At 40.8% G+C, this 21197-nt stretch overlaps 1 protein-coding gene across 1 annotated transcript in view; it reads right to left on the reverse strand.

The window, feature by feature from the left end:
* The window catches only part of LOC114568203 (hippocalcin-like protein 4), a 31931-nt gene extending 17119 nt beyond the window's left edge, over positions 1-14812 (reverse strand). The window contains exon 1 of the mRNA XM_028597646.1: positions 14632-14812. The gene's annotated coding sequence lies outside the window, so the exon portion shown is untranslated. The remainder of the gene's footprint in view (positions 1-14631) is intronic.
* Positions 14813-21197: the final 6385 nt, after the last annotated feature.

Genomic DNA, 21197 nt, shown 5'->3' on the forward strand with positions numbered 1-21197 from the left:
GCGTTATTGATATGTGGATGATAAACCACACCCTGAGTGATCTTCATGGCAGCTCACCAAAACCATCAAAAGTGAAATAGAACAATTTGTTTCTCTTGACAACAGTTGCCTGGCTCACTGCCAAACAGCCGCCCCAGCAGCAGATGATGCTTTCAGCCAATCGAACAGTCTATCTGCCAACTGGACCTGAGCAATTGGCAGACTGTGGGGGTATATATATATATATATATATATATATATATATATATATATATATATGGGTGGGGGGGGAGGGTTATTGAAAATCTAAATATTGGCCAGTGTCAACCCACATGATGCTCTGTGTTTGATTAGATCCAATAAACTATTACACTGGTTGTTTACTGGAAACAATCTGATTTAAAATGTAATTTCATGCAATGTCAATTAGTATAAAGTAGCAGTATTATATTGTTATATGATCATATCGTGGTGACATTTCACAACATTCTGCAGTCCAAATTAAAGATTCCAGTTGAAGATAAGAAAAGTAGTTGTTAATTGAACTATCTAATGCTTCTAAGGGTTCTCGACTGTTGTAGAAAGAAGTGGCTGATCTTTAATGCAATATCTACATTGCCCATTATCAGCAATCATTCATCCAACGTTCCAAAGGCACATTCTGTTTACTAATCTGATATCATTTTAAAAGGCTAACTGAGAAAACATTGGAGAAACCTTTTGCAATTATGTAAACACATAATGTAATCTGAAAACTGCTGCCCTGGTTAAAAAAGAACAATGCAACTGATCTCAGCTGGTATTCTGTCTATAATGGAGTGGAATGGAAATTTCTAAGTGACCCCAAACTTTTGACCGGTAGTGTACATGTGGAAGGCACAGTGAATTGTTAAGCTGAACTAAATCTGTGGATGGCAACCATAGTGGCTTATTTACCTATTAAGCATCATCAATGTTGTGTAATTTTTGTAAAAAAACAATTTCATGTAGAGGTCAATTTACCTTTGCTAATAATATGTTGGATTAATATGTATCAATGTATATTTTCAGACTTTCATTTTAGAAAAAAATAAAGAATTAGCAAACAAAAATTTGACGGCCCCCCTGGAGTAACTCTGAGGACCCCTCAAGGGTCGCCGACCCCCTGTTGAAGATCTCTGGCTTAAGCAGCACGTTGGTAAAGCAGCAGCCGCTTCAGTCTGTCTGTGTCAACAGAGGATGCATTCAGGCAATGTGTTTGTGTAGGTCACATGGGTTTCGACAGTGCTCAGAGCTTTTACACAGCAATACCTATCTATAGTTTAATAACATAAGCTACTTATTATATGTAATAGACTCCGGAACAGCTTCTTTCCCAGAGCTGTGAACATATTACAGAAATCATACACACATACAAACATAAAAACGTACACACATCCCTTACCCCCTCAGTGCAATCAGACTCTGTGCAAGAACTGCTGTATTTACTGTTTTCTAGCTATTTATTGAGAACATGGAATGAATGTGTATGTCCAAGATTAATGTGTATGCGCGAGATGTTCTTGGGTGAGAATGTGCTGGTGTGTGTGTATGTATGTATGTATACTATATATATATAAATCTATTTACTCTATACTGCTATTTGGAGAGGATGGCTCCAACAGAATTTTGTTGTTTCGCATACAATGACAATAAAGATCTATCTATTTTCTATCTATCTATTTATCTATGTATTGTTATACCAGACCAAGTAGACCTGTAGCAGCAAACCTCCTGATAGGTCTGGGTACCGCCAATGATTTCCCGAATCGATTTCGGATTCACAAGGTCCCGATTCGATTACTTTTCCGATTCGCTATCAGTTAGGTTAGGGAAATTTCGGTTACAACACCAGTTTTCCTTGGATATAAAAGAGATTCTCAGAGAACTCATGCTGTAAATTGTACAAGTAATAAGCAACCCTCAAATACATTTTGTAATGCACCATGGTTTATTGTTTATTAAAAGGATCCCTATAAGATGATGCCGTAGCAGTCAGCTACTCTTCCAGGGGTCCACACCCCCCATGATGTTTACATTAAGAGTTGATCCCCAAAGAGTGTGTGGTGGGTTATACATCCATGGTCAAAGGCATACATTAAAATAAATCAATATCAGATCAGTCAAACACAGATCAATTTTAGTTGGGGAATCAATTATTTTGCCCCAGCCCTAACCCCTGACTGTATTGATCTGAGCATGTGTGTGTTTTATTGCTTATGAATTCAGCTTTTTATTTGTAAAAGAAAGAGTGTCTTTGCTCGTTTCACAAGTCACATGTTCTTGCTTTAATCTCTGCAGACTTGAGGCTTCGATTTGAGCAAGACTGAAGTCACGAAAATGAGGACTTGAGTCTTGACTTGGACTTGACTGCTGTGGAACCTAATTTACATGACAGTTGACAACTAACATTTTTGGATTGAGACCTAAAAAAATAGTTTTTGACCGAGTAAACGAATACAAACTAAAAGGGCACTCGGAGAGCACAGACCTCCACCAAGACATGCCCTTTACAGTATTTTATTGCAGTGTGAATTTTCCCAGTCAGGAACTAATTTCACAGATTATTCCCACACCACTTGAATGCTCGCAATGGTGACAAAAGTTGAAAGTATCCGCCCTGTGATTCGGATACGATCCAAAATGTGATGGGTTTCGTCCTTGGCCAATGCTACACCCTTCCAACAAGTTTCATGAAAATCGGGCCAATAGTTTTCCAGTAATCCTGGTGACAAACAAACCGAGCCGAAAACGCAACCTCCTTGCCGGATGTAGTAAATAAGTCAGTAGTGTCACAGAGGTTTTCCACAGCCATACAGCTTGAGTCTAAAATGTTGTCTCACTTAGGTAAAAACTCTATAAACACTGGGATGAGAGGATCATCGTAAACAGTTAGCTACAGAACCTAAACTACTTGCAATTGACTTGCAGTTTGCTTGAACCTACGTGTGACTTGACGTAGACCTGCCCCCTCAGACTTGTTTTTACCCCAAAAGACTTAAAAACAGCTTTGTCTTCAATTAGGTTTTTGGTAATTTTAGCCATTTTAAATTCATAGTATTTTTGTATCATTATGATGACATACCGAGTATTTATTTTACTGGATTAACCAAAAACTGTCAATCCCGTTGGTTTTTATCCATAAACCGTTTTTTGTATTATATTTTCATTCATTCAATATTACAATTACAATCTAAAATGATATATACTGCAATAGAAGGTTTTATGCGTATAGCCCACTCCTTTTTGTTTTTTCGGGAAGTATAATTATCAGGAAAATATTCTTAATATTATACTGATTTCAACCATATTGCCAAAACCCTAAGTAGTAGTGACAGTAGCAGTTCTTTTTTTTTTTTTTTTTTTTTTTTGATTATTTTTTGGGGCTTTTTCACCTTTAATTGATAGGACAGGTAAGTAAGAAATGGGAGAAAGACATGCAGGAAATCATCACAGGTTGGACTCGAACCCTGGATCTCTGCATCGAGGCATAAACCTCTCAGTGTATGTGCGCCTGCTCTACCCACTGAGCCAACCCGGCCACAATAGTATCAGTTCTAATAGTGGTAGTAGCCTAGTAGATGTAAAAGTCTTTAGAAATAGTAGTAGAAGTTATGGTAATTGTGTTGGCGTGGTTTGAATGTTTGAAAAGTATCCGCAATCGATGATTTTAACCAACAATGTCCGCATCATATATGTCTTTATAAAATGGTGAATTCCATGTTAATATCGAGTGAAAAAATAGATGGTTGTGTACTGGAAGTAATTACAGAGTTCTGAAAAGAAAAAAAAACACGTTGGTGCTAAGGTGTCGCCTCCTATCATTATGATCTCCATATTATTCTTATCTGCATGTATCTCTCTGGTGACTGGATGAGGAAGGATGCATCGCTATAGAAACGCAGCTCACCTCAGTGCAGTTCAAACTCTAATTTAAGACCTGGCAGCATGTCTAGCCCGGGGAGAAAACACGGGGGACAAAACGGCTGCGCGCCCTTATGAGTCAGTTTCTCTTCTAACCTTTATCTCCCATCTCTCCAAAACATCATTCATTCACCTGGGTATTTCTCTACTGCCACCACTGTTACACATGTACTGAAGTCTGGGTGACTCATGTCTGAGTGCTGTCCTAATTGCGGCCTTTTGTTCCCGTCAGTGCCCTACCAGAACCTGCACAGCCTTGTAAAATGTGGCTAATAATATTCCGGCGACACATTCATACTTGGGCTGAAGTGAAAAGATGCCAGCGCACATACACACACACACACTCACTCATATGCACAAACGCACAACAACCCACTTTTTATATTACATAAGCCCTGGTGGAGAGTTGTTTGGATCTAGGGCTCAGGTGTTCCAGAGCCGGACACTAATGCCATTTTTCTGTTACGTGGTACCTTCTTGACCCAACTCGACTCCACTTGACTCCACGCACTGTGCGTCCATTTTCCATTGCAGATTTTAGTACCGCCTCAGCGTGGCTGGTCATCATAGCGGCGCCGCAGTGAACGGCCGTGACCTAACGCGACACACACACAGAACGTCGAAGGTGTGTTGTTGTTGCCACAGCCAGAAGACACATTTGGTTTCAAATGAAACTGGAGGCAGAAAAAAAAAAAACACAGCTGGCTAAACTATTTAAAAATGGCAGGTTTGTTCTAGAGATGGCCTGATACCATTTTACCTGAACTTGCGTATTACCGATCCCATACCAGTGTGTCATATATTTTATTATGTTTTAACAACTGTATACTACTATCCCTTTATGGATTTGATATGATTTCTATCATTGTTGTTGAATGCCACAGAACTTTCTTTTATTATGCAGTTTGACAGTCAGTTATAATGGAAAAAGAACATAAATAAACTACTTTAAAAAGTACCTGTTGGCAGGTACCAGGTCCTTTTTTTCGTAATGGAAAACCAAAAAAGGCGAGGCGAGTCGAGCAGGTACCATGTAATGGAAAAGCGCCATAACACACACACACACAGTATTAGTGTGATAATTGTGTAGTGTGTTGAAAGGCTTGTAAGATAGAACAGGGGAGCATAGGACAAATGCCTGCAGCACGCCACTTACCTCTCCTCCGCTATCTCTCTCTCATCACCATCCCCTGTTGACATGAACATGTAATGTGTTGTGAAACAAAAGCTGGTGATAGGTGGCCAATCAACATCCAACAACCTACAGAATAATGTCAGAACATTGTGTTCAAAGCTGCTATTTGTGTCATTTTAAGGTGGCTATATGTAACTTTCAGTTTGTGTTGATTCTAGCGGCCGCTTTGGACAAAAGCAGTAGTGTTTTTACCACACCCGCTGTCCTAAAAGTCTTTTCTTTACGGTGCTGTATCACCCACCGTATATTACTGAGTTAGCGTTACGGGGACGTCTATATAGTTGCGATTAATGTTTTGCTCAGACCGATAAAAATTAATTTACAATATAAGTTACAGATGCATCGTTGCATTTCATGTGATGCGGACGGTAACTTAGCCTACTTGGGATATATTGTGAGCTAAACCAGATATCACTTTGCACGAGCCGAAGCATTAGGAGTTTGTTGAAGCAACCAACGTAATAATAACTGTGATTAATATAGCGCATTATATGAAACCCACGGACGCTTTACACAAGTGCAGGGGGACAAGGGAAATACAATAGTAGGCCAAAAAGAATAAAACATCCACGCTAAATGGAAGGGGGGCATCATTTAATGTGGGCTACTGATGTAAAACCATATCGTGCAATCTAAAGTTAATTTATGAATGAAATATGACATATTAGATACCTGAGGGCCAATTCGGGGTCGGTTTTGAATCATTTACAATCCCGTAATTGTCTCCATCTGTTAATAGCCCGGCAGAGTGTGACTCACGTTATCGCCCGTTGTCTTTCCCTTTCCCTCCTTATCTTTTAGTTTTAGTTCTTCGTTTAATTTCCTTCTTTCGTGTGATGGCCCTGCCCCAGTATCAGCCACAACTACAACAGATAACTTCTACAATAACATTCAAATATAATTAGGCCTATATAAAGAAATCTCCTGCTTCCTTTTACCTGGCTCCGCTGGCATACGCTAACACAGGCTTTTCTGGTGTTCGCAAAGAAATCTGTGACCCGCCAGAATGTGTGCTCTGTAGCGCCGTCTACCTGCCGCAAATCATTCTGTGACTTCGTGGGAAAAATGGAAACCGGGCAGATGCCTTACTAAAAACTATATAAAAATAGCATTCTTTTCACTGTTAGTCTCGTTTGCTGTTACAAGTCATTTAAGACTAGGGCTGGGCAATATATGGAGAAAATCAGATCTCACTATATTCTTGACCAAATACCTCAATGCCGATATTACGACAATATTGTAGGGTTGACAATTGGTGCTTTGACAAAATATCTTGGATTTACAGTACAGGCCAAAAGTTTGGACACACTTTCTCATTCAATGTGTTTCCTTTTTATTTTCATGACTATTTACATTGTAGATTCTCACTGAAGGCATCAAAACTATGAATGAACACATATGGAATTATGTACTTAACAAAAAAGTGTGAAATAACTGTCTTATATTTTAGATTCTTCAAAGTAGCCATCCTTTGCTTTTTTATTAATAAGGGAAAAACTTCCACTAATTAACCCTGACAAAGCACACCTGTGAAGGTAAAACCATTTCAGGTGACTACCTCATGAAGCTCATTGAGAGAACACCAAGGGTTTGCAGAGTTATCAAAAAAAGCAAAGGGTGGCTACTTTGAAGACATGTTTTCAGTTATTTCACACTTTATTGTTAAGTACATAATTCCATATGTGTTCATTCATAGTTTTGATGCCTTCAGTGAGAATCTACAATGTAAATAGTCATGAAAATAAAGAAACCCATTGAATGAGAAGGTGTGTCCAAACTTTTGGCCTGTACTGTATATGTTATAATAATGTGGATAAGATGACTAAGTGGTTACAGGCAGATAATAGAACAGCTAGAACGGTCTGGTAAGTTCCGAAAATGACATCACTTTACTGTAATGCAGCCTTTAAAAGACAACACTTAAGCCATTTTACGATATCCAAAATCAAAGACGATATCTAATCTCGTATCACAATATCGATATAATATTGATATATTTCCCAGCCCTACTTAAGACCATTGTATGAAAAATGCCAGCGCTTTAGAAGCTAGTCTGGCGCAACAGAGGCTTTGTCCCTCCCCTTCAGCTCTCTGTGTGTTCCCATTCTCAAAATCCCTTCACTACCGTAACAACAACCTTTCGGTTACACGCTGAAAACGTCTGAATGAAAAGTTTTGACAAAAAGTTGGATCATGCAATAAAGCAGGCCTGCTTGGTTCTTTTGGTGAACGATTGTAACGATTTACAAAGAATGTGTTTACGGCATTTACTATCTAACAGGGACGTGCTAGCCCGCATATGGAAAAAGCTTATTACGCACGGCAAGCTATGGACACAGACAATTAACATTCTGCTGGCCAGTTCTCCATCATACACGGATAGCCAGAAACATTCGTTGGCAAAAATGGAGGGCCAGCGTCTCTGCGTCCAGCACTTAGCGCTGCCCAGGATGATTGTGATTGGTTTAAAGAAATGCAAACAACCCAGAGCATTTTTTTTCTCCTATCCAAGAATGTATGTATGGAGTAGCCAGCCTTTACTCCACAGCACTGTGGAGATAAGTCTGGTAATGCGAGAACCACTTGCTTTTCAAAACGGTGACAAACCTGACCATACCTTCATAGCACTCTCTGTAATACATGCAAAATAAATATATATTAGGCTGTGTATGGAAAATGTGTAAAAAGCACTAAAGGATATGGTTTTATAATCTAGTGGAACATATTTTCCTAAACTTGTTGAATTCAGAAATAAGTGTGGCCCATAACTCTATTGTAGATTTACACAATGTTTCCTTTTCAATGCAAACTCTTGAATCACTATTTTAATATTTGAAGACTGTGTATTTAGCAAGGGGGTAAGCTTTGCTTCAGAACGCAAACCTCCGATGGCGCCATTTTGTTGCTACGAAGCGATCACCTCTTGTTAGCATTACACTGACCGCCATTTTTTTTTACGTCACTTGACTGCGAATAACTTTACATCTGAAGCGTTTAAAGACTCTATTTGTCCGTTGTTTATTTCTAAAGAAACACGACAATGTATAAAAGGCTCCATTACCTTGTACCTCACGTTATGGCTCTGTAGCAGACGTTTTTGTAAAAATAAGCTAACGATTGTGTCATAACCAAGTAACTTACTGTCGCACAGTAGAGGAATTACCGTATAGTACAGGAGAAGCTCGCAGGCAGTTTCGACTTACATGAGCTGTTTAGGTTTAATTACTAATGTTAACTAGCATGTTAGTTAGCAATAATTAGCCTGTGCTTATGTTATCTCCTCACATATACCTACACTCTCCGTATCTGTAAGATTGGGAATGATTGAGATATCTCTTGGCACAGCTACCAGAAGACTTACAACTTTCAGACACGTTGCTCACGTCACATTTTACGTTGTCTCTCTCAGTTGGAGGCTGCGCAGTAAAGCAAGAGATCACCAGAAAAGTGCTTCTAATAGCCTTCACTGGTCTCCGTCCAGAGCAACGGGGTCTATTGGTCCATTATATACTGTCTATGGTATTTAGAGTCTACATCCTTGTTTTGCAAATTTTGCCAGCGTCTCTTTTTGTTTTGGCACTGATGTGGACACTGCAAACACTGGCCCTGACTTATTATGAATTCAGCTTCTGGTAAAAGTGTAAACCCCAGCAAATGTCTTTAGTACAAAAATGTGACACACATTAGGCTTATTCGAGACGAGCTGCACCTCGCCTGAAAAGTAAAAACAGGAGCAGCCGTGGGGGGGGGGCGGTGACAAAAAGCCGCGGTCAAGACGGACAGTTTCCAGCCGTTTGAAGCAGCCTTCAGGCAGAACAGGAAGTCCCAGAAACACTTGCATCCTGTTAAGTCCGATTACGATTTATTAAAATGTTATCAGACCCATATATCAGCTTGTATGCAGTCTCCAGTTGTTTTGTTTATGACAGAGTAGCTGTCATAATGCTCCACATGTGATCTGTTGCTGATGTTAACATACAACAGACTGAACGGATTTAGTCTCTCTGGCGACTAAATGTCACTATCAGACACACATGTATCCTGTTAACAGAATAAGCCTTTAAATAAAACGTCACAGTATTGAGTCGATTCTGAACCAATCCGCTGTTAGATCAGCTGAGAGCCAGGCCTTTTCCCATCATGCCCTGGGTCTTGCAGTCGGTGGTGAGCAGCTACAATGCCTGGCTCTAAAAACTGTATCTTGTGAGGTTATCATTGCGCATGACAGAGCAAGTCGGGATCAAGTCGGATACAAACCTAACCGGCATGCATTGGGCGGCAATCGCCGGTGATTGATTCTGCGCCTATTAAGACTAGGGTTGGGTACCCGAAACCCGGTTCCACTATGGAAGTGGTTCCTACTCAATTTGATTCGGTAGGAATCGGACCGGATTAGAACGCAAATTTCAGTTCCACCGAATGTGTCGACTGAAATATTTTCCCTCTGTCGCTCCGAAACGGACGTAAAAACAGCCCACTTTCTCTGTAGTCTACCGTTAGCTAACTACTTTTAAAATGCCATATTTTCCCTCTGGGCTCACCAAAACTTAAAAGCATATGAACCATTCACTGAACGTGATCGCTCATAAACATATTACACTTTTTCAGTTTTTCAAGAATCGGTTTAGGAATCTGAATCATTTTAAAAGTACCGGTTCGGAATCGTAAAAATCCAAACGATACCCAACCCTAATTAAGACTGCTGCAGCTGACTACCTCTGATAAGTTAGCCAACAGAGAGTCTCATCTTATGCATCACATGCCAAACACACAGCTGTCTGTTGGCCGACTGATTACTAAATACAGGTATTCGTGTCAAATGCAATGGGGCAACAACTGGAGGCACATTGCTTTTGACCAATATAATTATGCAAAGAAAATGATGAAAAGGAACACACACAGTACACTATCTCAGTTCCGAGATCAGTTCCTCGCCACAGCTTCTGGTGTAGGTTACCTTTCCATTTTTACTGTATTGTATCTGACAAGCCACTGGAGGACACTCTGTCAAGGGTGTCCACTGATGACTGTGGGTGTTCATTGGTTATCCGCCAGTGATGCCAAACTCCTTCACTCAACATTCCTTTGTTGTTGTTCAACCATCATCAGCTGGTCCACGGGCTCACAGGAGCTGGCAGTGTGTGCCACACACACACACACACACATACATCCTTATATTCTAACATCTGTCTCCCTGGGTAATAAAGCATGTGACAGGAATGGGTGAATCAATCAATCAGTTAAGGGACATACATATGCAGTAGCTCATGCGAGCCACCCCAACACAGACAAATACACACACACACACACACGCGCACACACACACACACGCACACACACACGCACGCACGCACGCACAGACACACGCACACAATGAGCTGGTGATGCATGAGACAGATGCATAGTACACCTGGCCACAGGCTTACGAGAAAATGGAAGAGATACAAAGGAAGGGAAAGGAAGAGTTGGAAAGCGTGGGGTGGTTGTGGGTGTCGTAGCATCATTCATCTACTGCTGTAAACAAAAAAGGGAAAAGAAAAAGACTGGAAAAACAAACGCACACACGCACAGACAGGAAATCGTAGTGTAACATGTAGCTCCGAGCCGATTCTATTGTATTCCACAGTATACGGATCAATAGGTCTTTTCAGATTAGAGGAAATAGCTATTATCCTGGGTTTTCCATTCCAGTGATCTGTCAGTCAGCTGTTATGTGTAACTGTAGCTTCTTTCCCACCTCCGATTGTATAATAACGGGGAGTTATGACTAGGTCTAACATTACTGCGCAGACCAAGCAATCATTGCTGTACAAGGCTCTAAAGCTAAACAATCTACACCACTGAGAGGCACTTTGGTAAATCCTGCTGAGATTGATTGAGAGTATACAATAACAGTGTACTGTTTCGAGATGGCATAAATGAGAATATAGCAATGGTAGTGTTTATATCAAGTCTTAAAGTATAGTTTAAAAAAGAAAACACTAAAACATATTAGTGGAAGCTCCACCCTCTTTATTTGGATTATCACTCAACAGAGTGTACTTGGAGTGTTAGCGCGGACTGGAGGCAACAATCGGGCCTGATTTGCAGTCTACGCTCTCAACATTTAGAGGCACAATCCATGATATGAATATATAAATAAGGGGGTAGCTCTACCATCAACATTCAAAAGACAAAATTGGAACATGATGTCACTGCCAAAGTGATCGATGGATCTTTTAAAGGTGCAGTAAGCGATGATGTGCGAAGATTGTTTATTTGAACTAAAATCCCCGATTCATGGCCAATAGCAACCACTTCTGTTAGTGTCTCTGGTGACTAAAGGTAATATGGCAGAGCCCCCCCCCTCTGTGGGATGCTCAGCACAGTACTCTTGAAAACTATACACGGTCTGCTGAGTGTAAAAGTGGCTTGCAGTAGAAGTAAAGCAGAACAGACCCATCTGTATTGATAGCATCACTTAAAGTTAACCGAGACAAATGTGACACTGAGTAGTGAATGTGTTTCCTTCGGCACTCTGACCCATCATGCACTAAAGCAGGCGTGTCAAAGATACGGCCCCAGGGCCAGAACCGGTCAGCCAAAGGGTCCAACCCGGCCCACTGGATGACTCTGCAAAGCCACTGGCGGAAAAATTTCATAAAAAATTGACAAATGTGTTGGGTTTTCCAAGAAAAAGAAAAAAATACCAGTTCCTTTTTCTTCAGAGGTAAATGGGCCGTGTGACCAGTGACCAGCGTGCTCGGTGTGTTTACAGCACCTTTCGGTCCTCAAGGAATATGTATCGCCACAATCAGACTCACTTTCTGTTCCATCCCGATAGGGCTGTGCAATTAATCGAAATTTAACCGTGCTTATGATTTCGGCTCCCAGTGATCACAAAAACTGAATAATCGAGAAAAACAATTATTTTAGCTCATTACGTTTTGCAAGTAAACTCTTATTTTCTCTTGTATTCTGAATGAAAAAATAAAGTTTCAATAAGGAAAGTATTAAGGCAAAGTTCACAGTTGTATGTGTTTTGTTATTTTTTACTGTTGATTTATTTAACTTTTTACAATGTTTTTAATGTTCAGTAATTGCAACATCTTTTCAACGAGTAATCGTGTTAAATTATCGTGATTTCAATATTAAACAAAATAATCATTTTTATATATTTTTTCCATCATCGAGCAGCCCTACATCCCGACCAGAATACAGTTGAAAACCGAGTCATGTCGTTGAAATTGCACTTCTATTTCTCTAGACACCTAGGCCTGTTCATCAACTGTTTTGTAAATAAATTGTTCATGGTGTGAACAATGGTGAACATGGTGTATTAATTTATCATTCATTATGCAATGGTTCTACTGGCCCGGATTCTCTTGACATGAAAGTGGGCCGTATGTGGCCCATGCAGTAAAACGAGACACACCTGCACTACAGATCTGCTGCAGTTCGGTTAAAGCCTGGCAGCCAAAGGGCCACTGGGACCAGCTGTCTATCAGATGTGCCTATCACCGGTGTGTGTGTTTGTGCATTTGTTTGTCTTTCCATAATCAAGGAACATTGCTTTGCTTTGTATTGCATAAGAACGCAATCAATGACCATGATGTACTGTATAGACCCAGCATGGCGTACAAATATGCAGACACATACGGTCAGTTGCTATGATGTAATAACCCATGTGATGGGATCCTATCTGATGCCCATTGCCTGAAGGCCACCGGTAATGTGGACAAGCTCACACACAGCACACATTGGAAGCTGGTCCTATTGATTGTCCAGGGCCTGGTGTCAGTCACAGAGGACTGGATTATGCAGAGAGGACTAAACCACTTGTTCAGCCTGTTTATGCAGATAGGACTTGTTCGGCCTGTTTTATTTCGCTGTCTGTATCTTCCTCCCTCTTTATCCATACAAATTTAAAATGATGCGGAAGGCTAAACGGTGAGACTTGCAGCCACAGGCTCCTTTTGGTCACTAACTCTATATTAGGGCTGCACGATATGAGAAAAATATGCGATGTGCAATAGCGTTGTTCAATAATTACTTGCGATAAATGAACAGATATTAAAGTGTACTCCGTTCTGCATCTCCGCTGCTTTCAGTAGTCTGCTAAAATGCAACAAATTGCTTGTTGAATTTCTTTTGTTTTATTGAACATTGAATTGAATATAAAAGGCACCACTAAAAAAAAAAAAAGAACGACATTTCAAAGTGCAGTTTTCTACTGATATTTTCTTTCAACTAATGCAAAAAATCTCAGTGTTTTTGGCAATGTGTATACTGCACCAGTTGATATCGCGATGACGATTTTAAAAAGACAATATGTTGTGCAGCCCTAGTCGTTATGCACTTATTATAGTTCGTACAACTCCCAGCCACTCTGAAGGCATTCCAGCCCTAAAACTGCAGTCCTCAAGCACAGGCACGCACAAAGAAACGCGTATTTTATTCAATTTGCATGCTTATTCACACGCTGCATGTGCAGAAAAGGGAGCAAGAGTCCAGTTTCAGTGATGCGACACACAGGGAGCCTTATTTTGTTCATCCACTGATTGCTCCCAGACAGCGATGTAGTCTACGCGATACGCAGGTATACGCAGTACACCCACTAAGACAGCTCCAGGATTTCCATATACCCACTTAAAAATGCACAATGACATACAACAACATACTTTCCATCATCATTTTGACATATTTTGAATTGTCATGTGTTTTTTCTTCCTTTGCATAGGCTAAATAAAGGTATTTCAGCTGTGAATTCGTGCACAAAAGTGTATCAAAATGCAGGAAATGAAGTCTTTTGACACTCATAATTTCCCTGGCGGAGGACACCCAAACCCTCCCCTAAAGTCCCATTCTAGCCCATACATATACATTACAGTATACCCACTACAATACATTAGACTACACCACTGCTCCCAGAGCATGAAGGACATCCTGGCACTGACTTCCCTGGCTGTATTTTTTTATTTATTTTTTACAACAGTTGAAAGCATCCATCCAAGATGTATATAGGGAATTCTCTACAAATTACTCAGCACCAGATGTAACAAATCACAGCACAACACCAGCATGATGATGTTTGCTGCCACCACAGCAGATAGGAATTAACAAAGTGCCCCTTTTTTGCTTTGAAACAGGAGATCATGGTCCCAGGTTCAATTGGCTTCTACAGTACTGGGGTGTCCTTGAGTAAGACACCGAGACCCCCAACAGTCAGTAGATTTAAAAAAACCTAGACTCATTTGTGGGTGTTAAATATATAAGTGTAACACACTACAACTGGCCGGGTTAAGGGCTCCAGTCATGGTGAGACACCTTTTGATAACAGACCAGTAAAATAATGTCTTCCTCACTTCCTGTTTCATCACTTATTTGCTCTAGTTGGGGACTAAAGGTAAGATAAGGCATGGCTGACACATTTTGTACCAAGACTTGTATACATTAACATGACGCTACAAAGAGGACCATTCACATATCAAATAAAAAAAATATAACAAATATAAAAAGAAATGTCCTCCACTCACCCTGTAGTGTTTGGAAGAAGAATAAGCTCCTTTCGCAGCTCGGAAACCAAAGCCTGTTCTTTGCTTTGCGGATATTCTCGCAGCAGTGTTTTTGGTCCAGAGCAGTTCCTCCCTCTCCCTCATGTAAAATAACCTTCGCGTTGGCTCACCTCTCTCTCTCTCTCTCTCTCTCTCTCTCTCTCTCTCTCTCTCTCTCTCTCTCTCTCTCTCTCTGGAAGAAGATGATGAATGAACCGCTGCGTCTCCCTTGCCAACACAATTGCATAGAGGTTGACTCCCCCCCCGCGCGACCATTAGCTAGGATGCCTGTTTAAAGGTGGATACTTTTCCTCTGATTGGCCGGAGCGGCTTGTCAATCAAAAAAAGAACAGAAAAAAGCGCGCGCCTGTGCCCTCCTGTCCTCTCTGTGGCGAGAGAGAGAGAGAGAGAAAATCAAACCGTCAAAACAGGAAAATACAAATGATAATTGCTCAATTAAGGTCAGTTTTGTGTGTGTGCGCGCGCGTGCGTGCGTGTGTGTCTTAACATCAGTGTAACCAACAATTTATGTTTCCTTTCTCCTTCAACGTCTTTCATTGCTTGTCTCTTTTAATCCTTTTATCTTTTCCTGTCCTGCATAGGAAACTGTTCTATCTGCCCTCAGGTAAAATAAAAAAAGTGAGAATCAAGAAAAGCAATAACAAGGGTTTTCAAGAAAAAGAACAAGGAAGGAGGAGAGAGAGAGAGAGAGAGAGAGAGAGAGAGAGAGAGAGAGAGAGAGAGAGAGAGAGAGAGAGAGAGAGAGAGAGAGAGAGAGTTTTATTTGCATCAGTAGTTAAGAATCTACCTCTGGTTTTCCTCACATGTAGCCCTACCTGAGTCTAAGTTCTGCTAGGACATGATTGGTTAGTCCATCTACATGTGATTAAGTAAAACAAGGAAGTGCTGTTGTTGTTGTGGAGCTGATGAAGTGTGACGTGTCAACAGTAAAGTACTACCAAACAAAGGTATCCGTCTCCGTCCAGCTGTTTCTTCTGGTTTCGAGTGATAATACCGCCACATATCGAGCCCTCGCATTCCATAAGTAATATCTGCCATTGCCAGTCACCTCTCCTTCAATTTCACCTCACTTATACAAAAGATTGACCTAGCTCGAAACTGGTCATGACTTGAAATGTTTTCTGTAAGGTACCTCAATTTATTGCATATTTAGACAAAATGGTTAACTTTTGCTAGATTAGGAATTGTTTTCAATAGCTTATCTACGTAGGCTATTTCAAACGTTGCATACAGAATTGAAATCTCTACGTATGGTATAAAAACATAGTGGCTCTTGTCATTTAGTTTGCAGTCATTTGATTGGCTGCAGCTTTTGTCACTGTCTGCTTGAAGTTTCTGATTGGCTGACCCAAATGGTGGAACAGGATTATCTAACCACCGTCAGATATGTGACCAGGGTGTGACCTATATACAAGGTCAGTGCATCGGTTTGACTTTGATTGTTGATTCTGCAGAAGGCCTGAGGGCCAAAAACGTCATCGAAATCAAATGCATATGGAGCCAGAGTGTGTGACACTTTTTTTTTTTCTTATGTTGCTTTTACACAGTCTTGTATAAAGTACTCGAAAAGCAATACTTGACTAAAAAGTACCTTACCAGAAAATGACTTTGGTAGAAGTTAAATTCTCCTTTTAGAATATTACATGTCATTTAGCAGACACTTTCATCCAAAGCAACTTACAGTTGCTATATGTGACTTATGTCACATATAGCAAACACGTTGGTTGATGTATCGCAGTGGGACTCGAACCCTGGTCTCCCACGCCAAAGGCATGTGTCATAGCAACTGCACCATCACCACCCAACTTGAGTACAAGTCTCAAAGTATCTGACATTCACTGTACTTTAGTATTAGAAGTCAAAGTAAATTGATCATGAGCTTTATGGCCAAAGGTGTGTAACATTATCTTCATCACCACTGTCGTCGGGGGTGGTCATCGTCTGTTACCAAGGCGGCAGAGCCTGCACCAGGTGCTTCCATGACACTGTCAGTCATTATGCTTCCTCCTCTTCTTCTTCTTTAATGGAGCATGCTTTAACTTACAATTTAGGAGCAATGATTCGCCAAACTTCCTTTTTTTCAGTGTAAGAAATTTCTTCTGATTTTATTTTGTAGCGACTAAGATGCTTAGGGGAAAAAAGTTTCCGGAAATATAAATAACGAAGTAAAGTAGAGGTACGTGAAAATTCAACATAAGTACAGTAGTGAAGTATTTGTACTTTGTTAACAGGGTTCAAAATGAACTTTTTCGTTGACCAGCCAAATGCCTGGCAACTTTCTGTTGGAGAACTTTTGGGAAGGGGCGAAAATACTGGTTAGCTGATTGGATAATTCATCTGTCTATCACCACCTATGTTGGTGATAGACGGGCCAAATCAACCAATCAGGATCAAACAGACCGCTTAAGAAAGGGGCGTCTCTGTTCGCTTCCGAGTGCACCAGAGTTCGGTTCGCTTCAGGTGAGAACGCGATCCGATCCAAATGCAGGAAGTGGACCAAAAGCAGTGCATTTACTGGCCTGCAATGTCAATCTTGCACACAATTTTTGGGACTTCTATATGATTTAAAGTGCTCATATTATGCTTTTTGTTTTTTTTCCCTTTCCTTAATTGTGTTTTATATCTTTTTTTGTGCACCTTATAGGTTTAGAAAGTGAAAAAGCCCAAAGTCCACCCCAAGGGGCTTACCATCTCCAACAGAAAACACTGTTCACAAACTGCTCCAAACAGCTCTAGTGTAGTCCAGCCTTTACTTCAGAGACGAATGTCAATCTCAGAATTCCGACTTGCTTCTCAGAATTCTGACTTTAACCTCAGAACTCAAATAAATTTTTTTTCACATGTATATGACTTCCACTGCAAGTCAAACTGACAAAGACTAAGCCTGCGTCGGCCGCCGGACGGTGTGGCGAAAACGCAGGTCTTTCCAATCGTTTTGTGATTGGAGTGGTGCAGCCTGCGGCGAAAAGTTGAGACTCAACTTTTAGAGGAACGCAACCCGACGTCACGCTGGGGTGGCCAATCATGTAACCGGCGATCAGACTGGTCTGTGTGGTTTGAGGCGGTGGGAGAGAGTCCCGTACTGTGAACGGTAAAGATCCCTGCCTCTATCGCTGCCACGGGAACGTTTTAAAAAGCTATGAGGCTGAATAACTGAACACAAGCACTTAAACTCCCCAGGAGTTTGAGTAACAGCTGACTTGTTTCCTGCAACAACAAAGCACGTTGCAAAGCAAGTCGTCTCTTTTCTTTCTCTCTTTCTCCGTGAAAAGTGCGGTCGGAAATGTCGAGATCTATAAACGATCTGACAGAAAACGGTAACTGTGAAACATGCGATACGATCCAACTTTTATTGTCAGCCAGGGCTGAAATTCTTTTTGCATCCCTGGGTAGCTCATATAAGAAAGAGGACATAGACCTTCATACAGACATAAGATGAATAACACCAAAGGACATACATGAAACATTACCACAAATGACATAAACACATAAGTAAGGAAAACAAAACATAAATGTATAACAACAGAAAATGACATGAACATACAGACAGATAAGATCTTGGAGACTTGTAACCCTGAATAAATATTGCACTGGATTTAACCCTTATGTTGTCCTTCGGGTCCCAGTGACCCAAAGGACAAAACAAGGGTTATGTACTTTTGTTTACTTTTTGAAAATTGCTCTCTAAACCCTGTCTCTTGTAAAGTAAGTAAAGTTTATTTCTAGAGCACATTTAAACACAGTTTAAGCTGACCAAAATGCTGTACAAACAAGCACTAAGGTGCTGTATTAACCCTTGTGTTGTCCTTTGGGTCACCAAGACCCGAAGGACCACACAAGGGTTAATGTAGCTGGTTTAACAATGGGATAGATTAATGTATGTATTGAAATTAAGTCTACTTGTGCTACTTTGGGGGAGGGGGTTAAGTAACACAACAGGACGTCACACAAATGGGGCATTTAAGTAACACTCCCACACCACCGCACCACCCTTCCCTTTTGCTAACTGTACGCAGCCTTACTTCCTGCTGTCTTGCAAAGGATACAAGGAAGTCAGGCAAAGCTAACCTTTCCATATTTCATCAACTGAGTGAGAGAGGAAAGCTCCAGGTGTCCCTGGGAGACAAATACCACATGTCTCTACTTTGTCTCTGATGTAATAGCACAAATGTCATTTTAAGGTAGTAATTGTGACTGCAACGAATTATTTTGTACTCCTCTTTTGTCTTATCCCAGGAGGGCAGAGCCTCCAAAAATATCTTGCATGGTTATTTAATGATTTCAACTGTAGTGCATGTATCGATTTTCTTTAGTGCTGACGTGGTTTCACACTCGGTTGTTTTTTTTGCAAACATCAATTGATTATAGCGGCCATTATTATTGTATCCAAGTTATCATATAAGATACAGTAGATATTAAAACAATAAAGCAGATTTGAGTTCATGGCGTTTATGAGATAACACAGTTAATGTGCACATGACGGTTGAGATAATCTCAGCTGGTTATGATTTCACTGTTTGGCTTTGGGTGTGTGGGGTGAGGGTTAGTTTATGGGGTTAGGGTCAGTTTAGGAGAACAGGGCTAACCCTATTCTCATAAACAACACTGAGACAACAAGGACAATTGCAATTTATAGTTAAGTTAAAGAGCAAAAGGCATATCACCTTTTTTAATGAGAGAAAAACAAGAAATCCTTCCTTGTGATAGTATCTGTTTCTGCAGCAGTCAGACAGAAGGATATGTTAGAGTGTGTGTGTGTGTGTGTGTGTGTGTGTGTGTGTGTGTGTGTGTGTGTGTGTGTGTGTGTGTGTGTGTGTGTGTGTGCGCGCGCGCACGCCTACATAAGATTGTAGAGGCAATAGTGGAAAGACAGAGTGATAACAGAAAGGAGGGAAAATATGTCTGATTAGCCAAGGTCAGCCAGGGTTAGTCGCTCGTTGGGAGTGACATCGTTCCGAGCACAAGGTAGACGTCCATCACTCTGCGGGGCCACCGTAACACACACACACACACACACACACACACACTCATTGGATGCCATGGTGTGTCCTTCAATCCAAGGTAAGCATGAGTCACTCTGAAAGAGACTCAGACACCCACATAAAACAACCAGTTGCAGCCTGAACGTGTAACACAGCAATATGCAGGCAAATTAATTCATGCAGGATACAATGATCATTCTATCATTTGAAAGGGATACTTTGAAGAGCAAGACCCGAATATTTGTTCTTTAGGGAGGTATTTGGTTTTCAAATGTCTTTTTCTTTAAATACTGTAGAATAACAGAATCCTTACAAATGAATGGCTTTTATTTCACTGGGCATGTTGACATGTTGCAGCACAGTGTTTCATTTTTAGCTCAGTGTGACAGTCTTGACGGCGTTATGCTGTCATTTACGGTCGCTTTTCTCTCCTCACACACACACACACACACACACACACACACACACACACACACACACACACACACACACAGTATTTATGACATATCCATTATGAAAGGGGAATTGTGCTGAAACCAAGTATAGTTCAAGGAACAATTTTTAAGGTCCCATGGCATGAAAATTTCCCTTTTGTGAGGTTTTTTAACATTAATGTGAGTTCCCCCAGCCTGCCTATGGTCCCCCAGTGGCTAGAAATGGCGATAGGTGTAAACCGAGCCCTGGATACCCTGCTCTGCCTTTGAGAAAATGAAAGCTCAGATGGGCCGATCTGGAATCTTCTCTTTATGAGGTCATAAGGAGCAAGGTTACCTCCCCTTTCTCTGCTTTGCCCGCCCAGAGAATTTGGCCCACCCATGAGAGAGAAAGACATCATGGCTTTCAAACGAGCAAAGTGGTAGTTGGTCAAGGCCACACCCCCACCCTCCACCTTGAAGTAAGTAATGACAGAAATACAGAGAGAGTTTTGTGGAGCTGATAGGCTTAATTAGCTTCGTATCAACTCATTTGGCAATGGCTTGAATGTAACAGACGTTCAATAATATAAACATCCGCTAGCCACTGGCTAATTAATGCAGTGTACAGGGAACATTGATACACTAAAGCGCTGCACCGTCCATCTCCGCGGAGAACGGAGAAATGTCGAGTTATAACCGACCAGTCTGGTGTGTGTACAGGTCTGTATGGTGAGGACGTAACAGCCTGGAGTCGTTTTCCAACAGTTTAATGAGGATAAAGGTGTTATGGCACTCTGGCACAGCGCTGGCTAACAGCCAACTAACAAAGCCAAATATTCTAATGGTCGCTGCTGATTGGTACCAAAGCTCAAATAGTGGTATTCAGAGACAGACAATAGTTTTATATTCTGAGAAATACACTTATTAGATTAGAAGACTAATACCGCTCTCATATTTGTAGGATACATATACAGCTAGCTGGCGTTAGCTCAGCTCAAAGACTGGAAACAGGGAAAAATAGCTTGCCTGCCTGAAGATTACAAAATTTACCAACCAGCCTTTCAAAGACTAAACAAAACAACCAATTAACACATTTTATATTGCTTGTTTAACCCAATACATGTGTCCA

This window comes from Perca flavescens, chromosome 14 (genome assembly GCF_004354835.1).
Source record: "Perca flavescens isolate YP-PL-M2 chromosome 14, PFLA_1.0, whole genome shotgun sequence".
NCBI lineage: Eukaryota > Metazoa > Chordata > Actinopteri > Perciformes > Percidae > Perca > Perca flavescens.